Source organism: Castanea sativa, chromosome 1 (assembly GCF_040712315.1).
Source record: "Castanea sativa cultivar Marrone di Chiusa Pesio chromosome 1, ASM4071231v1".
Taxonomy (NCBI): Eukaryota; Viridiplantae; Streptophyta; class Magnoliopsida; order Fagales; family Fagaceae; genus Castanea; species Castanea sativa.
This window is the reverse complement of record NC_134013.1, coordinates 40,967,002-40,987,653: the sequence shown is the minus strand read 5'-3', so window position 1 is coordinate 40,987,653 and position 20,652 is coordinate 40,967,002. Positions and strand designations below refer to the sequence as shown.

General features: G+C 34.6%; 1 pseudogene; it reads left to right on the top strand.

The window, feature by feature from the left end:
• LOC142627160 (NADPH:adrenodoxin oxidoreductase, mitochondrial-like) overlaps window positions 1-20,652 on the top strand; it is a 64,476-nt pseudogene that overhangs the window by 7,044 nt on the left and 36,780 nt on the right.

Sequence of the window (20,652 nt, the reverse complement as noted above, 5' to 3'; positions counted from 1 at the left end):
GGAAATACTAAATGCTACAATTTTTTTTTTTGAAGAATCTGAATACTAAAGTTTTCATTCATACAACAATTTGGTTTATCTAAGTTTAGTTCAACAAAGCATGTTGGTGTCATATTCTTGTAGGATGTGGAATTTGGATGACTGCTGGATTGTGGAGAGGCAAGGCAGAAGAAATTTACCCCTTTCCTGGTGTAAATAGTTTATATTAGATATCCTTAAGTTTCTTTACATCTTACTTTCCTCTCATTACTTTTCTGATTATAGTAAGCACCAGCTGTATTACATGTGTAAGCTATGAGTTTGTGTAGTTATTTATGAGAAGATCATTTTCAAGACTGAAGTATTTATAAATTTAACTTTTCTTTTTCAGGCTAAATACACATTGTTTGCAATAACTTTGCAATTCTAGTTAAAAACTTATAAACCTCTATACTTGTGATGTTGGAAATTGGATTTGTGGTAGTATGTTGTGTTGGAGCAAGTAGGTGGTTTGCAGTGTTATAAGGTGGTTTAAATACATATTGGGAGTATTTTTCATTTCTTGCAAATATGAATAAGTATTGTTGATTAGATGTGATAAATAGTATTTTATTTGATTTAAATACTTGTAAAACTCTATACTTGTGATGTTGGAAATTGGTTTTGTGGTGGGTTGTTGTGTTGGAGCAAGTGGGTGCCTTGCATGGTGTTATAAGGTGGTTTAAATACATATTGGGAGTATTATTCATTTCTTGCAAATGTGAATGAGTATTATTGATTAGATGTGATGAATAGTATTATATTTTATTTAAATACTTGTAAAACTCTATACTTGTGATGTTGGAAATTAATTTTGTGGTGGGTTGTTATGTTGGAGCAAGCAGGTGGCTTGTATAGGGTTATAAGGCTGTTTAAATACATATTGGGAGTGTTTTTCATTTCTTGCAAATGTGAATGAGTATTGTGATGGAAAATACATATTTGTATCGAGTACAAAACATACGCAGCAGAAAATTAACAGATCTACTTCATTCGCAATTGTTATCATGTACTATGCAAATTTTAGAATTCAAGAACAAGAAAACGTACTTTGGTGCGGTGAAATTCAAAATAAAATATCAGAAGTACTCGGGAACACTTTTAATCTTCACTTAATTCCACTTTACACCCAAGAAGTGTGGTCTCTCAATCAGTTTCAAAAGGAGAACTAGAAAGTGTCTCACACTTATATACACACCATTTTACAATAATGTCACTCTCTATCTCAATATTTTGTATGTTTCTCCCTTTGTTTCTAACTGATTATCTAATTGGGCTAGCCATTTGAGTCTTTCCAATTGGGCTTTAGTGTGTGGCTTGAAGTGGGACCAAAAAAGGACCAATAAAATACAAGCTCCAATGAGCCTTGGGCTTTTCTGTCAACTTTTGACAAGTCCAAAATTACCAGTAACTATATTTAATACCATTATATAAATATAGTTGCACTCTAGGTATTATTTATAAATTATATCCCAAGACCTTATTATACATGCAACCCCTTCATAAAATATTCGTAATAATACAAAGTCATGAATGTACGCTACCACTTTGTAAATTACTACATCTTAACCTTTGAGTACCCGGTTTAATCCTCTATGTTATTCATCATATATTTATGAAATCCAATTTCATAAATATATACTTTAATAACTCCTTACTAAAGTGGTTAAACCTAACACTCTGAATAACCAAACCCATTAAACTTATCTCAAGGGAATATTTTGTATCTCCGTTAAGAGACTATGAATTCCATCTTGAGAATATATGTTCCATTAACACTAAATGTGGCTGCCCAACATACTAAGGTTTTGACCGTGTATTTAAATCTCACTCCTGATATATCAAAGCAACTTACATTTCATGATCAGGTCCATTATCCTCTCAGGATTAAGAGTTTAGGTAAATAGAAGTCGTGAGATTTATTATTCATTTGACAGTTGTTAGAAGAATAATAAATCTCAAAGCGGTCTAGTTCAATATGTCTTAACTCTTAAAACATATCAACATACCAAATAGAAGTCTCGACTTCCATGATCAAGACAAATCATCTTAGTTGATATGTCATAGTCTTCGCAGATGAAATTTCTAATTTCATCACCGACTATGAACTAAAATTCTGAGTTTACAAAGAACTTGTGATTTATATCTTCTGTGACTTTTCACATAAATCACATATTATGCATCTCATGGACTATATGATAATATCCAATATTCATGTTGCCATTATTTTAGATTATAATAAAACAACTTTATTAATTACAATATTAAGTCATACATTATGTCATATATAATGTCATACATAATATCATACATAGCATCATACAATAGGATTTAAGGGCATTAATCCTAACATATTGTTGATTAGATGTGATGAATAGTATTTTATTTGATTTAAATACTTGTAAAACTCTATGCTTGTGATGTTAGAAATTGGTTTTATGGTGGGTTGCTGTGTTGGAGCAAGCGGGTGGCTTGCATAGTATTATAAGGTGGTTTAAATACATATTGAGAGTGTTTTTCATTTCTTGCAAATGTGAATGAGTATTGTTAATTAGATGTGATGAATAGTATTTTATTTGATCTAAATACTTGTAAAACTCTATACTTGTGATGTTGGAAATTGGTTTTGTGGTGGGTTGTTGTGCTATAGCAAGCGGGTGGCTTGCATAGTGTTATAAGGTGATTTAAATACATATTGGGAGTGTTTTTCATTTCTTGCAAATGTGAATGAATATTGTTGATTAAATGTGATGAATAGTATTTTATTTGATTTAAATACTTGTAAAACTCTATACTTGTGATATTGGAAATTGGTTTTGTGGTGGGTTGTTGTGTTGGAGCAAGCGGGTGGCTTGCATAATGTTATAAGGTGGTTTAAATACATGTTGGGAGTGTTTTTCATTTCTTGTAAATATAAATGAGTCTTGTTGATTAGATGTGATGAATAGTATTTTATTTGATTTAAATACTTGTAGAACTCTATACTTGTGATGTTGGAAATTAGTTTTGTGGTGGGTTGTTGTGTTGGAGCAAGCGGGTGGCTTGCATGGTGTTATAAGGTGATTTAAATACATATTGAGAGTGTTTTTCAGTTCTTGCAAATGTGAATGAGTATTGTTGATTAGATGTGATGAATAGTATTTTATTTGATTTCAATACTTGTAAGCATTATAGTCGTGATGTTTGTAATTGATTTTGTGGTGAGTTGTTGTGTTGGAGCAAGCAGATGGCTTGCATGTTGTTATAAGGTGGTTTGAACTAATATTGGGAGTGTTTTTCATTCTTTTGAATTGTGATTGGGTATTGTTGATTTACATGTGATGGAAATATTTTAAGTGTTTTCAATACTTGTAAGCATTATATATTGTATGTTGGTGATTGGTTTTGTGGTGGGTTGTTGTGTTGGAGCAAGTAGGTGGCTTGCAAGATCTTATAAGGTGATTTAAATTCATATTGGGAGTGTTTTTAATTTCTTGCAAATGTGAATGGACATTTTTAAAAGATGTGATGAATAATACTTTAAGTGTTTTCAATACTTGTAGGAATTATATATTGTGTGTTTGTAATTGGTTTTGTTGTGGGTTGTTGTGTTGGAGCAAGCGGATGGCTTGCATGGTGTTATAAAGTGGTTTAAATTTATATTGGAAGTGTTTCTTATTTTTTTAGGAATTGTAAATGAATATTGTTGACTTACATGTGATGGATATTATTTAATTGTTTTCAATATTTGTGAGTATTATATATAGTTTTGTTAAAAATTGGTAGTATGGCAGATTGTTGTGTTGGAGCAAGCGGGTGGCTTGCATGGTGATATAAGGTGGTCTAATATTATACTAGGAGTAATTCTTATTTCTTGGAATTGTGGATGGAGTTGTTGAGTTACTTTTGTATGATTATATTAACGTTTTTTTCAATACTTGTAAACATTTTATATTGTGATGTTGATGATTGGTATTGTGGTGGATTGTTGTGTTGGAGCAAGCGGGTGGCTTATATGGTGTTATAAAGTGGTTTAAATTCATATAGGGATTGTTTTATTGTGCAATGTATATTTGTTTAAGTATTAATATAGACTTGTGTATTCATGAATATGATAGAACTTTATCTAAGTAGCTTATAGACTTAGATGTTAGAATACATTATGCATGAGTTGTCCTTAATTTACTAAAGTAGCATTCACCATGTAATTGTAGTCAAACATGGATAAAAGTTGGATGACAATGGGTAAGACATCTGATGGCAAATTAAGTCATCTATATATTGAAGGGGTCAATACATTTATTAATTTTCATAGGGCAGTTGTGGACTTGAGTGGTAATATTATGTGCCCGTTTATTCACTATGTAAATTTCTATCGACAATCTCTTCATATTGTGCGTATCCATTTGCTTCATCATAGGATTATGCAATCTTATATTAATTGGTATAATCATGGAAAACCTTGTGTATTGAACGAGAATATTCATGATACTGAAATGTTGGATGGTAATCATATGGATGGTATCAATGCCTTGGTAGGTGACCGAATTAGAGGGGAACCAAGAAATGCAACCAAAGATGAGGAAGTGCATAATTTTGACAAATTTGAGGAAGATGCAAAGTGTGAGTTGTATTCAGGTTGCACTGATTATAGTATCTTGAAGTTTGTTATTAAGATCTTGAATGTAAAAATAATGACCAACTTAAGTAATAAGGGACTTGATATGATACTAGAATTGCTAACAAAGGTTTTACCGAAAGATAACTTGGTTCCAAGGTCAACTTATAAAGCAAAGAAGATATTACATGGCTTGGGCATGTCATAGGAGCATATAGATGCATGCAAAAATGATTGTGCACAATTTTGGAAGGAAAATAAAAACCCTGATAAATGTCCAGTGTGTAAGGCGCCTAGGTACAAGGATACACGTGCCCAAGGTAAGAAGATTCCTCATAAGGTATTGTGTTACTTCCTGTTGACACCGAGACTGAGGAGATTGTACATGTCAGGAAAAAGAGCTAAGGACATGAGATGGTATATAGACAAACGTGTGGACAATGGGACAATAAGGCATCCGGCTGATAGTGAGGAGTGGAAGGAGTTTGATTTACAATATCCTGAATTTTCCCTCGAACCTTGCAATGTAAGGTTGGGGTTGACTACAGATGGGTCTAACCCTTTTGGGAATATGAACAATTATAGTACGTGGCCTGTCATACTTATCCGCTATAACCTACCACCTTGGTTGGTTATGAAGGAGCCATATTTTATGTTGTCCTTGCTTATTCCTGGTCCCCATCAACCGAGAAATGAAATTGATATTTACTTGAAACCATTGGTTGATGAGTTGAAGGAGTTGTGGGAAGAAGGTGCAAAAACTTATGATGCTTATAGTAAAGAGCATTTTCAGATGCGTGCAACTTTGTTGTGGACAATACATGACTATCTTGGATTTGGTAACGTTTCTAGGTGGAGGACAAATGATTATCATTCTTGTTAAACTTGCAATGATAAACCATATTCAAAAGCTTTGGAAAGTAAAATTGGATTCATTAACCATCGAGCTTATTTGTCTATGGCACATTGTTGGTGACATAGTTAGTTGCATAATGGTTTATTGAAGAAACGGAAGAGATCTTTAGAGTTACCGGTGGAAAAGATACAAGAGCAGCTAGATAGAATGCCAAATATAATTTTAGGAAAGCATCCAAGTAACAAGGGAGACAACTCATTAGGGAGCCAAATTGGTTAAATGTAAGTATTTTGTATAAGCTTCCATACTAGAAAAATAAGAAGCTTAAGCACAACATTGATGTCATGCATATGGACAAAAACATTAGTGAGAGTACTTATGGTACTTTGTTGGGCATTGAGGGGAAAAACAAGGATACTGTCGAGGCACGAATAGACTTGCAAAATATAAACTTGAGGCACACATTGCATTTGAAACAACGTCCTAATGGATCATATGACAAACCTTAGGCTTTCTTTTCATTAAACCCCAAAGAAATGGGTGGTTTTTATGACTTTTTGAAATCAGTCAAGTATCTGGATGGCTATTCAGCCAACATATCAAGGTCAGTGAATGCAAAAAATGGTAGATCATCTGGTTTGAAAAGCCATGACCGTTATGTACTACTACAACGAATTCTTCCAATTTGGCTGTGAGGGTTTGCAGATAAAGACATTATTATTGTATTTTTTGAGTTGGGCAGCTTCTTCCAAGACTTATGTTCAAGGACCCTAAAGCGGAGTGAATTGGAGAAACTAGAAGAACGTATAGTTCTTATACTATGCAATCCTGAGAGGTTCTTTCCTCTAGCATTCTTTGATGTTATGGTCCACCTTGCTATTCACTTGCCTCGAGTAGAAATTCTAGGAGGCCCAGTACAATATTGGTGGATGTACCCAATTGAAAGGTAATTAGATCATTTGATGCATCCATCAATTGCATCTTTCCCATGTGGTATAAAATCACATGCTCCAAATATTTTTTCCACATAGGTACCTTGGAAAATTGAAAAGATACGTTTCCAACCGAGCTTGACCAGACGGTTCAATTGCAGAGACTTACATTCTTAAAGAATGTATTAACAACTGGTCTTTGTATATTGATGAGATCGAAAATATGCATAATCGAAGAGAAAGAAATTAATATTTTGGTGAATCTAGCGAAGGATTGATGGCTTTTTCACAAACTGCCCGACCTATAGGTGGTAGGCGGAATGATGGCAACTTGTCTCATGCATTGCTTGATGCTACTCATTGGTACTTGTTGAACAATAGTCCTTAGTTAGAGCCTTATTTAAAGTATGTGATTTCATATGTATATATTTTTTGATCAATTTTTGAATATTATTTGCAATGCTTAGCTAAAAATAAGTCACCTTATTTTTAACAATGAACATAAAAGCACATTGCATAATCCTACTGGAGAAGCCATACCTCAAATCCAACGACAAGAGTTTCCCAAGTGGTTCAAAGAATGTGTAAAACATTTGAAATTTAATCACACACTAATAAAAATTAAACATTTAAATAGTTTCGTCATTGCTTATTACTAATTAATATCACTTGTTGTATGTCATTATAGATGAATAGATTGAAAGTTAACGAGTCATCAAACACTACTAAACAGCTATGGTCATTAGCAAATGGTCCTAAGCCGCATGTGAAGGAGTACACAGTTTGTATGGTCAATGGTGTAAAGTTTCATACAAAGGACCTAAACAATCGTCATGTAACCCAAAACAGTGGTGTATGTACCGAAGGGGACCATGAGGGAGAAATGCACGACTTCTATGGTCATGTGTGCAAAATTTGGGAATTAGAGTATGTGTTTCACCATAAAGTTGTTTTGTTCCAGTGTGAATGGTACAATACTGGTACAAATGGTCGAAGGAGAATGATAAGAACTGATGCACACTGCACAAGCATTGATGTTACAAGTCGGTGGTATTAAAATGACCCTTTTATACTTCCTAGTCAAGCGAAACAAGTTTTCTACCTTCAAGATACCAAATTGGGTAAACCTTGTAAAATTGTGCAATGCATCCAACATAGTGGAGTGTTTGATGTCCCGAAAGTCGAGCGTGGAGAATCCAATGATAATACAGAAGATAGTGATGCATTCCAACAAGAAGTGATTATTGATGTTGTCCCTATCAATGTTGAAGACAATATTGAGTATTGTATGGGTGATGTTGAAATTGAGGTTGTTCTTGAAGGTGGAACGTCAAGAGACACTAATCAAAATGAAGAGCATGACATACCTAATGTTGATCTTGATATGGATTATGTTATGTAAAGTCCATAACAATTGTCTTAAATGTTTTATGCTTGTCTTAAATGTTTTATGCTTGTCTTAAATTATTATGCTTGTCTAAGTAGCAATTGTTTTAAAGTTTTGTACTTATCTTTACTTGATATAGATATAGATGTGGTCATTTTTTGTGTTGAGTTAGTAGCAATTGTGTTCAAATTTTGCACTTGTGAATTACTTGATATGGATAATGGTGTGGACTATGATATGTAAAGTTAGTAGTAGTTTCTGAAAGTTTTGTATTTATCTTAAACTTGATATGGTTATTGATGTGGTCATTTGTTGTGTTGAGTTAGTAGCAATTGTGTTCAAATTTTGCACTTGTGAATTGATATGGATAATGATGTGGACTATGATATGTAAAGTTAGTAGTAATATCTTAAAGTTTTGTATTTATCTTGAACTTGATATGGATATTGATGTGGTCATTTGTTGTGTCGAGTTAGTAGCAATTGTGTTCAAATTTTGCACTTGTAAATTGTTTGATATGGATAATGGTGTGGACTATGATATGTAAAATTAGTAGTAATTTCTTAAAGTTTTGTACTTATCTTGAACTTGATATGAATATTGATGTTGTCATTTGTTGTGTTGAGTTAGTAGAAATTGTGTTCAAATTTTGCACTTGTGAATTGCTTGATATGGATAATGGTGTGGACTATGATATGTAAAGTTAGTAGTAATTTCTAAAAGTTTTGTACTTATCTTGAATTTGATATGGATATTGATGTGGTCATTTGTAAAATTATAAATTGTACTTATCTTTCATGTCAATACATAGTTTCAAAAAATGCCCAAAAAGACCAAATACACTCATAATATACCGAGGTATGAGATGGCAAGATTGGATAGAATGAGGCAAAACCAAGAGAGAATTGATGCTTTGGGATTGAAACACATCTCAACTTCTCAAAAGAATTATGCTCAGTCCAATTGTGCAAAAGGGAAAAGAACAAGAGTTAGTGTTGTGGTAGATGATGATTATGTACCACCTCTTGGTGACGATGACAATGATGATGAGTCGTCTTACCCTTTAATCCATAAGGTACTATAAATGTGATGTATTGTTACAATAGATGTTATTGTTATTAGAATTATTACATTAGATAAAAACTTTGTTGTTCCATTATTTTTAATGACTTTGTTGTTCCATTATATGTATGTTTGTTACTTACAAATGACACCAAGATGACTTACACGCTTGCGACGTGAGGCATCTATGCCAGTGGTCCAATCTACGGGAACACCTCCTGAAGCAAATCCTCCCGTCCAAAGTTCTTCTGGTGCGAAGGCGCAGGCTACCGACACATTAGCTAGCACGACTGGTAATTACATAGAACATACTTAATTACAATTGCTCCCTGTCTTTACTGTTGAGATTATACTTTACTTAATTTAGCTATAATGTACATGGAATGTATAATTTTTTAACATTGATAATGTCTAAATAGGATGTACTAGCAGAAATACTTGTGGAACAACATGTGGTATAGCAGTACGAGCACTTGTTGAAAAAAGTGGTAAGCTGCCAGTACGTATAGCTATAGAGTATGCTGCTCCTGTTGGGAACAATGCATGCAAGCTTGTCAATCAAATTGGCATACAAGTGTGAAGTAATTTGTCCAGTTACAACGTGAAAAATTGGAAAAGTGTTGATGCTGCTACTAGAGATGTGGTGCTTCAAAATATCGCAATAAATTTACATTGATAACATCTAACTCGTCTTTGTTGTCACTAAGCATGTTAAATTCATATAATAATATTTTTATAATACATATACACTTCATTTTAAAGGATCAGTTTGAGCTATAAGGAGATTCCAACTTAGTAACAAAAACATTAAATACAAAATGTGGAAGATTATTGAGTTGTAACACCAACAAGTTGCATCAGGCTTATAAAAAGCTCGTACAATCTCATGGTGCTGAATATGCAAGAAGCCACCCACAAAAGAATGCCACATTTAAGTAGTGGACTGGACTCATTGATGGGAAATGGACGAACGAGGAATGGTTGGTAAATTATTTATGCGTATATTATTATTATCCAATGTTTACTATATTATGTTGTCAAATGATTAGATTAATACTTAGATGAAGTAAATGTATACTGTTTTATTCATGATCTAATAAATATCTTGAATGTTCTTTATTAGAAAAAATAAAATAAAATAAAAAACTCTGAAAGTAGGAAAACATTTCAGGAAAACATAGATGCGGAACAAAGGCACTTATTGTTAAGGTTGATGAGGAGGTGCGTGTTTTTTCATTTTCTTAAAGCTTAGTATATTACATGTTGTGATTAATTAACGATATCTATCTAACACTCAAATGTTAATTAATTAGAAAAATAATAATGGCAGTCAAGTTTCTAAATTGGCAACAATCTTCAAAGATGTTCATTTCAATCCAAAGACAAATATGTGGATACACCATGAGGATGAAGCGACATATGTATGTGTATCATTCCATCCCTATCATGTTTGTAAACATATAACATATGTAGTATTAATGTTGTGATTGTTTCTTTCTTTCTCTCTTCGAAATGATAATAAATTATTATCAAATTGCAAAAGGATCATTGTCAAGATCCTAATGCAATTCCCCTTACACAAGAGGAGATCTCAAACTTGGTTTTTAAGAAGAAGTCCGGTATTGTAAAAGGACTTGGCATGAAACCTTCCTCTTCTCTAGTAACCACCGTCTTATCTAGTTCCTCGGTGGAATATATTCATCGACTAGAAAGTGAGATAATTGAGCTCAAAGAGGCAAGAGTTAGGGACCAAGACACGCAAGCTAAGCAAGAAGAGTTCCAAAAGAATATTCTTAACTTTTTGAAGAGCAAGGGTTATGATGATGCTCTTACCTATAGGGGTGATTCATCTTCAAGTTAAAACACTTACTAGTTAGTACTTTATTTTAACAATTAACCCGCACTACATGGTGTGACTACTTTTTTTAATGAATTATTTGAAACTAATTGTATTATATTACACTTGAAAATCTATATTTGCTTTCTACAACTTATACATTAGGAGTTGTGATTTTAATTCATTGGCATGGCTACTCTTAATGCAGTGTTAGAAATGTTTCTTATAACATATTTAATGTTTTTACTTTACGATTTTAATGTAGTATGGTTTTTATATTTGTGCAGATTTTTTATTGGTGGCTTTTAGGACATTTACTTTTGGCATTACTTGAAGACATTTGAGGACATCTTCTGTTGGTTCTAATTATATTATGCTACACTTTTTGTATTGTTATAAAACATCTTGTGTTATTGTATGTGTTGCAAACAATTATTGTATGGAAGGAGTTTGAATTGGATACTTGTTTTATTTTTTACTTGTGGAATGTATGGATCGTTGCTAAATATAGCTGAATTTTGTAAGAAATAGTTTTAGTAACGAAAATTTTCGTCGCTATATGTGCCTAGATTTTCTTAAAAATAGTTTTAGCGACGAACTTTTTTGACACTATATGCACTCTAAAATAGTTTTAGTGACAAAATTGTTCGTCACTAAATATGATGAAATAAACTAAAGTGTTTTTGGAGACGAAATATTTTATTCGCGGAATAGTGTTTTTAGCGACAGGACTTTTAGTGACGAAATTTTCATCACCAAGACTTTTAGTGATAGGGTTTCAGCGACGAAATGAGTTTCGTCGCTAATTAGTAGATTTCATCGCTAGAGGTCCTTTGCGAAGAAAAACTAGACTTTTAATGACGAATATTTTCGTCACTGAAAATACATTTTGTTGTATTGACCATATGCAGAACATCTGAGTCTTTTGACAGGCATTGTCAACTGCTTTAATTCAAAAATTTCTGAAGTTCATATGCTACTAGTTTTTTTTTATCATTCATAGATAATGACTTGATCAGTTTAAATCAAGTTCCACTATTCGGTTTTTATCCACTGTTTTGATCATTGTCCTCAAAGTAAGGACTAGAGAACAACGGATTGATTTAAATTGATTTAAATCTCTCTCTCTCTCTCTCTCTCTCTTAACCATACCATACTTATAATTATCCACAAATCATGTGCCCCATTTTATTGGGTATATGTATATAATATTTTTATTGAAGTTGTCGAGAGCCTTGTAACTTAGTGGCATTGTCTGGTCTCCTTTATAAGGATAACTGAGGTTCCAAATCTCCCCTCCCCCACTTAAATAATATTTTGATTAAAGTCTTACAATGTTCAATTTATTAAAATTGTTTATGCAGTGTGCAAATTTTCGAGTGTTCAGCCTTCTATTGCATCTAAAAATTATATGACTTCATCATGCAATGAGTAACAATTGCTTCAAATTATTTGCAATTTGATGTTGTTATAGGAAGTGCTCCTTTAAAATGTGAAGTTAATAGAATAATTGGCATCTTATTGCAGATATTAAAGATCTTTGTATTCATTTACAGAGGTTGATCTTCTTAAAACCTCGAAAGATGAGGTATATCTCTACTTTCAGTTATTTCTTTATGCTGTTCACAAAATTTAATAGGGTATATTTGTTACAAAAAGAATAAATAAATAATAGCATGACAACAATAGCAACCATAATAATAATAACTAGTCACACGTGATAATTTTTTTTAGAGTTATCTCATAAATATACAAATATATATATATATATATATATATATATATATATATATATATTATTGTTTTACTTTTGTCTATGTAACTTATGTAAAATTCTTATATGGTAAAAATTATCCAAATCATGCTATGTAATAGAATAATATTATATTCTTTATAATACAATAGGATAACATTTAACAATTAAAGAGTGCTAAGTTCTAAGATTTTAGGAACTAAATGTATTAGAACTTCAATTTGTAATGTGTTGGCAAACCATGATCAAAACTTAGAGTCTAGATTTAGACTACTCAAAGTGTGTTTATTTGTAAAGTTGGAATTGAGTGATTGCAGGATTTATTGGTCTAAATCTGCAAGGCTCGATCGATCGAAAATTAGGCTCAATCGATCAAACCTCGTGCAAATTAATTTTCTGCAGATTTTTCCATCTCAGCCCAAGCCCATGTGACGTGTAGGTTTTTATGTTTTACTCCAAGTATAAAAGGAAAAAGCCTAGCCACATTTTAGAAGTCTTTTGATGTGCTGTGTGTTGAATCTCTTGTGAAATCTAGAGGTGTTTACCTTCATACATACTTAGGGTTATTAAGATCAAGATTCATGTCAAGAGCTTGGTGATCATTTTAGTTGCTGCTTAATGAACTTAAAGAAAGTCACAAGTAGGAGAACTTGTGGTTGTTGTGGATCAAAGAAAGAAGTAGTCCGTGGACTCGGAACTATCGTGTGGTCATGGTAGTAAGTTTTCTATTCGAGGTAGGAATAGGATGTTAGTGGTCTAAGTTCTATTGTAAAAACTTTAATTCTTTCATAGTGAATCTGTTTTACCTTGAGGATAGCTAAGTTAAATCCTCCCCAGGTTTTTTACCGGTTTGGTTTTCTTGGGTCATCAGATCTTTGTATTCTTTATATTTTCCACTGCTTTATTATTATGGTTATTTGTGCTAAACCTAATCTTGAATAACAATCTTGTTAATCAACTTAGTATAATATTAGGTTAAGCATATTGTTTTAAGGGGTCTAAAAACGTACAGAGAGAACAAAAAAGAAAAAGAAAAATCTTAAAACACAAAACTAAATTGCATCAACTCAAAGTAGAGTTCCTAAAAATACAAAAAATTAATAACCTAAAGCAGAGATGCAAGAAAAAAAAATCCAACAAAAAATTGAGAGAGAGAAATAACCTTTTTTACAAGAGAAAATTATGCATAGAAATATAGAATAGAAAAGATAATGAAAATTTTATAATAAGAGGATAATAATAAGAAGAAACAAAATAAATGAAGATAAAGGGAAAGATGAAGAGTGATATTAAGGTAGACGGTAGTGGGGAGATGAAAATGTGAAAGAAATGAGAAATGTTGAAGAAAGTGTAAATTTTAATATAAAAAAATGAGTACAATTTTATAAGGAATTTTTTATTTATTTGTATTTAATTAAAAAATTATATGTTTCATTTTTAAAAAATTAAAAAAAATGAGAAAATATATATTTTTTTTTTTTTGAGAATCAATACGAAGCAATTTTATTAAACTATTACAAAATCAGAAAAAACAAACTCATAAATATCCGGAGGAACATGCTCCATCCAGACTAACAAAGGTCATGACCCTCTTGCTCTCTAAGCTTAAGGCATGAGCTACACTATTACCCTGCCGCCTTGCATGAGAGAAATAGAAAGTTCTAAGCGAACTCACAATAGACAAAAAGTCTTTAACAAACTAACCAATAGACGGGTGGCCACCATCAGCTGCCTTCAAAGCGTGGCACACCACCTCCAAGTCACCTTCAAACATAGATTGACATATGCCCACCTTCACTGCAAATTGAGCTGCCCTTCTTGCAGCTAAGGCCTCCATGATCTCCACAGAATTCGAGTATGGAATTTTCTTAGATAACACCGCTACCACCTCGCCATTTGAATTCCTAATTACAACTCCAATTCTTGCCTCTCTGGACTCTGTAAATACTGCCCCATCAAAGTTTGTATTTTACATCTCCCCCATCGGTGGTCTCCATTTGGTTCTTGCAAGTATAGTCTTCGGTTTGATCATCGAAAATTTCTTCTGATACTCAGTGAGATAGTTCCTGGCTACATCGAACACTTTCTTAGTAGGCAAAAACTCTTCCTTAAGTCTGATCTTGTTCCTACGGTGCCAGATAAACCAAGCCACAGTAGCAAATAATTCCAATCTTCTTGGTTGCTGCCCCACTAGCTAAATTAGCTCACAGACATCATGTATTCCTGGGAAGTCTGAACTGATCCAACTAAATACAGGTGCCCAAATATGCTGCAACGAATCATATCTCCAAATGGCATGAAAGGTTGACTCCTACCCCGCTTGACAGAGGCTGCACTCTACACTATCCTTAATTTTCCTTTTCCTCAGATTCTCCTTGGTAGGTAGCACTTTAGAAAAAACCCTCCAAAGGAAAGTTTTTATTTTATTAGGTACCCGAAGCTTCCATATACGATTCCAGAAAGTCTTTTGATTCAAGGTGTCTGAACTTGCTGCATCCATACTTCTTTCATCCTCACACAGCAATTTGTACCCGATTTTAACTGAGTACTCACCACTTCAACAGTGTGGCCAGATTATACTATCTTCCTGACTTGACCAACAGAGAGGGATAGCTTTTATTCTTTGAGCTTCAAACCATAGGAAATGCTGATCAATTACACTGTGGTCCCATGTTCTTATGTCAGGCCTAATTAAAGAGTCCACAGTGGCTCCTTCTAAGGCAGGTATTCACAGAGATAACACCTCGGCTGACTCCTTACCTGGCAACCAACTATCATCATAAATTTTTATACTCCTTCCATCCCCTAACCTCCTCCTCATTCCCAAGGAAACCACCTTTCTAGCCTTTAAGATACTCTGCCATGCAAAAGAACCAGTAGCTGTTGACGCTTCAAAAACTGTCCCTCTAGGAAAATATTTTGCTTTGAAAACTCAGTAAAACAAAGAATTTTGGTCCTTCAATAACCTCCATACCTGCCTTGCTAGCATTGCATCACTGAATTTTGCCAACTCCTTAAAGCCCATCCCGCCTTCCCCTTTAGGCTTACAAAGAATATTCCATCTCTTCCAATGGACTTTCCTTTGTTTGCTCTTCTACCCCCCAGTAAAATTTCCGGATTAGCGCCTCAATCTCATCACACAATCCCACTAGAAGCTTGAAGCAACTCATAGCGAAAGTGGGAATTGCTTGAACCATGGCCTTCAGTAAAATCTCTCAACCTGCTTGGGACAATAACTTCTCCTTCCACCCCCTGAAGTTTACTCCAAACCCTCTCCTTTATGTAGTTGAAGCTCGTTTTCTTGTTCTTCCCCACTACTGCTGGTAAGCCAAGGTACTTATCATATTCTTTACCTTCTTGCACCCCAAGGAAATCTGAAATATTAGCTTTTGTTTCTTCGCTTACAACCTTGTTCATACAGCACTAAAATGTTCTAAATCACCTACAAATTAGACCTGGATGCTCTACAAAATAGCAAGCTATCGTCTGCAAAAAATAAGTGAGAGATCCTTAGACCCCATTTACATAAGGAAAAGCCTCTTATGTGATCATTAGCAGCTGCCTGTTGTAACATCCTATTCAGGCCTTTCGAGCATAGAAGAAAAAGATAAGGTGACAATGAATCTCTCTCTCTAATCCCTCTAGAAGGCTTGATATCTCTCTTAGGCTCCCCATTCACCAAGATTGAGTAAGACACTGTGCTAATACACTCCAATACTAAGGTGGCCCATTTTTCACAAAATCCCATTTTCTCCATAATCCTCACCAAACACTTCCACTCCACACGATCATATGCCTTGCTCATATCCAACTTCATGGTCATGAACCCCATCTTCTTAGATTTTTGAGACTTCATGTGGTGTAAGGTCTCGAAAGCAACTAAGATATTATCTTTAATAGCTTTAGAAGATTAAAACGCACTTTAAGATTCAGATATCACATAATGTAAAATTTTCTTAAGTCTATTTGCTAGGACTTTAGAAATAAGCTTATAGAGAATATTACAAACTGCAATAGGACGATAGTCTAAAACTCTCACCAGGCTTTTTACCTTAGGAATGAGAGTGATAAAAGTCAGGTTAATGGAAGGTGGGATTCAACCAGTGTTAAGAAAAAACAGCACTACCTCTACCACTTTATCCCCAATAGTCGGCCAAAATTTCTGAAAAAACAATAGGGGCATTCCGTCAGGGCCCGGCGCTTTCAAGGGGTCCATTTGTTGCAAAGCCATATCAACTTCATCCTTCCTAAAGGGAGCAATCAACTCCTGATTCATTTCATGTGTGACAGCCACGTTGGTGGCTTCAAGTGCTGCCTCAATCAGGTTTGGCGAAGAAGAGGTGAACAAGGATTGGTAGTGCTCCACCAATATGTTGGCAATTTCAATCTCATCCACACACTTTTCACCCAAAGAGTTTTCCAGCGCATCTATTTTGTTCTGTTGAAACCTGTGTGTAGCTCTGCTATAGAAGTAGCGGGTGTTGATGTCACCTTCATGCAGCCACAGTGCCTGGGACCTTTGCTTCCACATTTTTTCCTCCTTAGATAATAAGTCATTGATCTCCCTTTTCAGCCATAAAACCCAGTGCATAGACCCTCCTGTTGTGGTAGCATCCTCAGCCTTTCGCAATAGAAGTTTCTTCTCTTTTAATAGCCATGTAATATTCCCTATAGCTACACGGCTCCACCATTTGAGCTTAGTCTGGCAGTAAGTAATCTTCCTTTCAACCCGAGCCATTGCATGACCAGTTGCATTGTAACGCCAAGCTGACTCTACAATTTCTATACACCCATCCTCTTCCAACCACATGTATTCAAAATGCCACAGTTTTTGTCGACGCAAAGGTATTCCATTGAGGCAGATGACAATCGTCTTGTGATCCAAAGAACCACACTCTAAGTGAACTACCTTGGTTGCAGGAAACTTGTCAAGCCAATCTATAGTGGCAACCGTTCTATCCAATCTTTCCCATATGGTAAATCCATCGAGGTGTCCATTACACCATGTGAACTTTCCTCCCTCAAAACTAAGGTCTCAAAAGCCACACTCATCCAACACGTCTCTAAACTCTTGCATTTGTCTACTGGGTCTTAACCGTCCCCTGAGTTTCTCATGGCGTCTAACAATCTCATTAAAATCCCCGACACAAAGCCAAGGTATGGAATTTCAAGTTTTTAACTTGCGCAAACATGACCACGAAAGATGATGATTGCTTGTATTCGGCTTCCCATAAAACCCCATAAACCTCCATTCATCTTCCTTTCCTTTGTTCAAAATACCATTTATGTGACTTGGAGAAAAGGTGCCTAAGGAGAAGTCGACATCCATTTTCCAAAAAATAGCAATACCTCCCCCTCTCGTTTCTCAACCAACCTCTATCATACCACCAAAATTCAATCTAATCCAAATATCTTCTAGCCTTGCCTTATCTAGCCATGTTTCGGCTAAGTACACAACTGAGGGATCTTGTGCCCGGATTAAGTCTCTAAGCTCCTGTTCTGTTGAAAAGTTCCCAAGCTCCCGGCAATTCCAACATAGGACATTCATTGATTATGGCGGGCTGGGAACCAGCCTCCACCACTCGACCCTCTTCCTTACTGTCATGAAAAACCTGTCTTCTTTTAGTTGGTAATTCATAGCAGTCCATGTCCATGTGAGATTGTTCAGAGGAATAACAGACCTCAGTCGAAGAACCACCTGATTTTTGTTAACAATTCTGTCAGTCCGCTTCTAAGTTTTTGGTGAAGAGCCCCCCTTGCCTTTTTTGCCAGATTTTTAACGAGGAAGTCAGATAGCAATTCAACTTCAGACTCAACGTGAGGGGCACGTGGTTTACTTACTTGACTAGCACGTGCTTTAGAATTTGATTCAAACCGAGGAGGAGACTTTTGCAACGTATCCACATAGTGGTCGTCCACCCTTACCTTATTAGGACTCCTAGTCTCACCCCTTTTTTCGTTCTTGGAGATATCGCATTTATTTAGCTCCCTATTAATCTCCAAAATCTGGCTGTTAGTTAACTCTCCCTGATTTTTTGGATTTTTAATATTTGAAAGGGAAGGCGTTTTTTAAACGGATGACTCTGAGGCATTTAAGTTTTCCACGATATGCTCCCCACACTCACAATTTCCTTATCTGATGTGCTTACTTCCCTAGTAGCCGTTACCGGAGCCACCCTCGCCACTGGTATGGATGACCGAGGCATTGTGGTTTTTGGCTTCAGCCCTCCCTTCTTCCTGGTCTCATAGAATACTGGCACTGTTACCATAGATTTTTTACTCGCTGAAGTTATACTTGCTCGAATCCAGGCCCCATATTCTTGAGCACTTCTGTCTAAAGATCCATCACTTTCAATCCATAGATCACAATCCCTATTGGAATGGTCCAGGCATCCACACCAGTAGCATATGTTAGGGAGGTGTTCATATTTGAATGAAATCCAAACATCTTCACCACCTTCAATTGACAATACTCGACCCCTACATAGGGGCAATGATATATCAACCCAGACACACACCTTGATATAACTACCACCTTCGACATCTGCATCTTCCGAGGACCGGTTCACTTCTCTTACTACTTCACACAACTCCTCCGCGACCCCCTTGTTTAAGAAACTAAATGGGATATTGTGAACTTGGACCCATAAAGAGACTTTATTGAGGGCTAGATCCTGCACTGGAGTTGTGTTGTCCATTTTTTGAAGAACAACTAGGTGCCTATCAAAGCTCCATGGTTCACCAGCCAAAAATTTTCCACTTCATCTTCATTGTCAAAAACAAACAGCATTGTGTGATCCACCGCCATGTCAACCTTGAAACCATTTTTTGACCGCCATAATGGACTGAAAGTCCTGATTATCGCATCTTTATTTAGTGATATTTTGGTAAGAAACTTCGCCACAATAGTGAATCCCTTTGAGCCTCTGCCTCTCGTCACTGCCATTTTCCCACCCTCCCTCTCATTCAAAGAAAGAGTGCTCCAATGCTTCATGAGGTTGTCCATTCCGTTTGCCTGTGTTTCCCAAACCCCACAAACAAAAAAACCCACTAGCTCTACTGGTAACTGGGTTACCCTAGGGGACACGACACCTTACAATAAGGGACAAGGCTTTCCCCCTCTCTGAGCGACAGAGAAAACTAACAACAATCTAATATGCTTCTAATCCTCTTGTAAAATAAAATATTAATAATTTAATGATATAAAAGATATGGCTAAATTTAAATGGTCAATGGTAGTAATGCTATTAATCTTAGCTTTTTTTTTTTTTTTTTTTTTTTTTTTTTTGCAACATGAAAAATGATAAACCCTATCCATATAACTAAATTAAAGTTACTTTATGATGTTGGGTTAACAAAATGAATTGGTGGTTACCCAAAAGCTAAGCATTTAAATAAATAAATAAAAAAAGAATAAACCTGAAAGCTAAACATTAATTGTTTTGCTTTATTGCTTGTCATTTGGGTGAAATTGAAGCCTCATATAAATTAATGAAGCCTCAATAGACCTATCAACCATTATAGCTCTAAAGAACATCAATAAGAAAAACTTAGTATAAATCAATACTTATTATTTGCAAGTCAAAAGGCTATACATACAATCTAACGTACATCATTACCCAACAATGTTTCAACTCACCACACAGCAAAGTAATCATGCAAATGAACTTTGAAATATCCATTTGGTGTTACGATCGATGGTATGTAGCTTTCAAGAAAAAATATGTAGTAGTGGTAAATTAAACAACAATACTATTCAACTACTCAGATTTATCACGATATGAGGAGAACATTAATGTATAATGACCCCTTTGTTCCTTATGTTACAGTTGATTTTTAATTCAAATGATTTAGATGGCCTAATTAGTAGGGTATATGCTCCACAAACTTTCAAAAGATTAGAAACATTAGTTACATAGACAGACTAAACATTAGTTTCTCTCACACTACTTTTAGGGAACAATGTATAACTTAGAGAAGCCAATCCCTATAAAGCAAATTATTGTAGAATTTATTTTGCTTTTATTTTATTTTTCATATTAATTGCTCAATGGAATCCATGGCCCATGCAAAATTTAAACGGTTGGAATTAAGAAGAAATAGATTTCTAAATATATAAATAGAATATTTTTTTTGATAGAAGTCAATCACTACACAATAGGAGGGAAAAAAATCAAAACAAAAGATAACGTATCAAGTCTAAAAGGAAT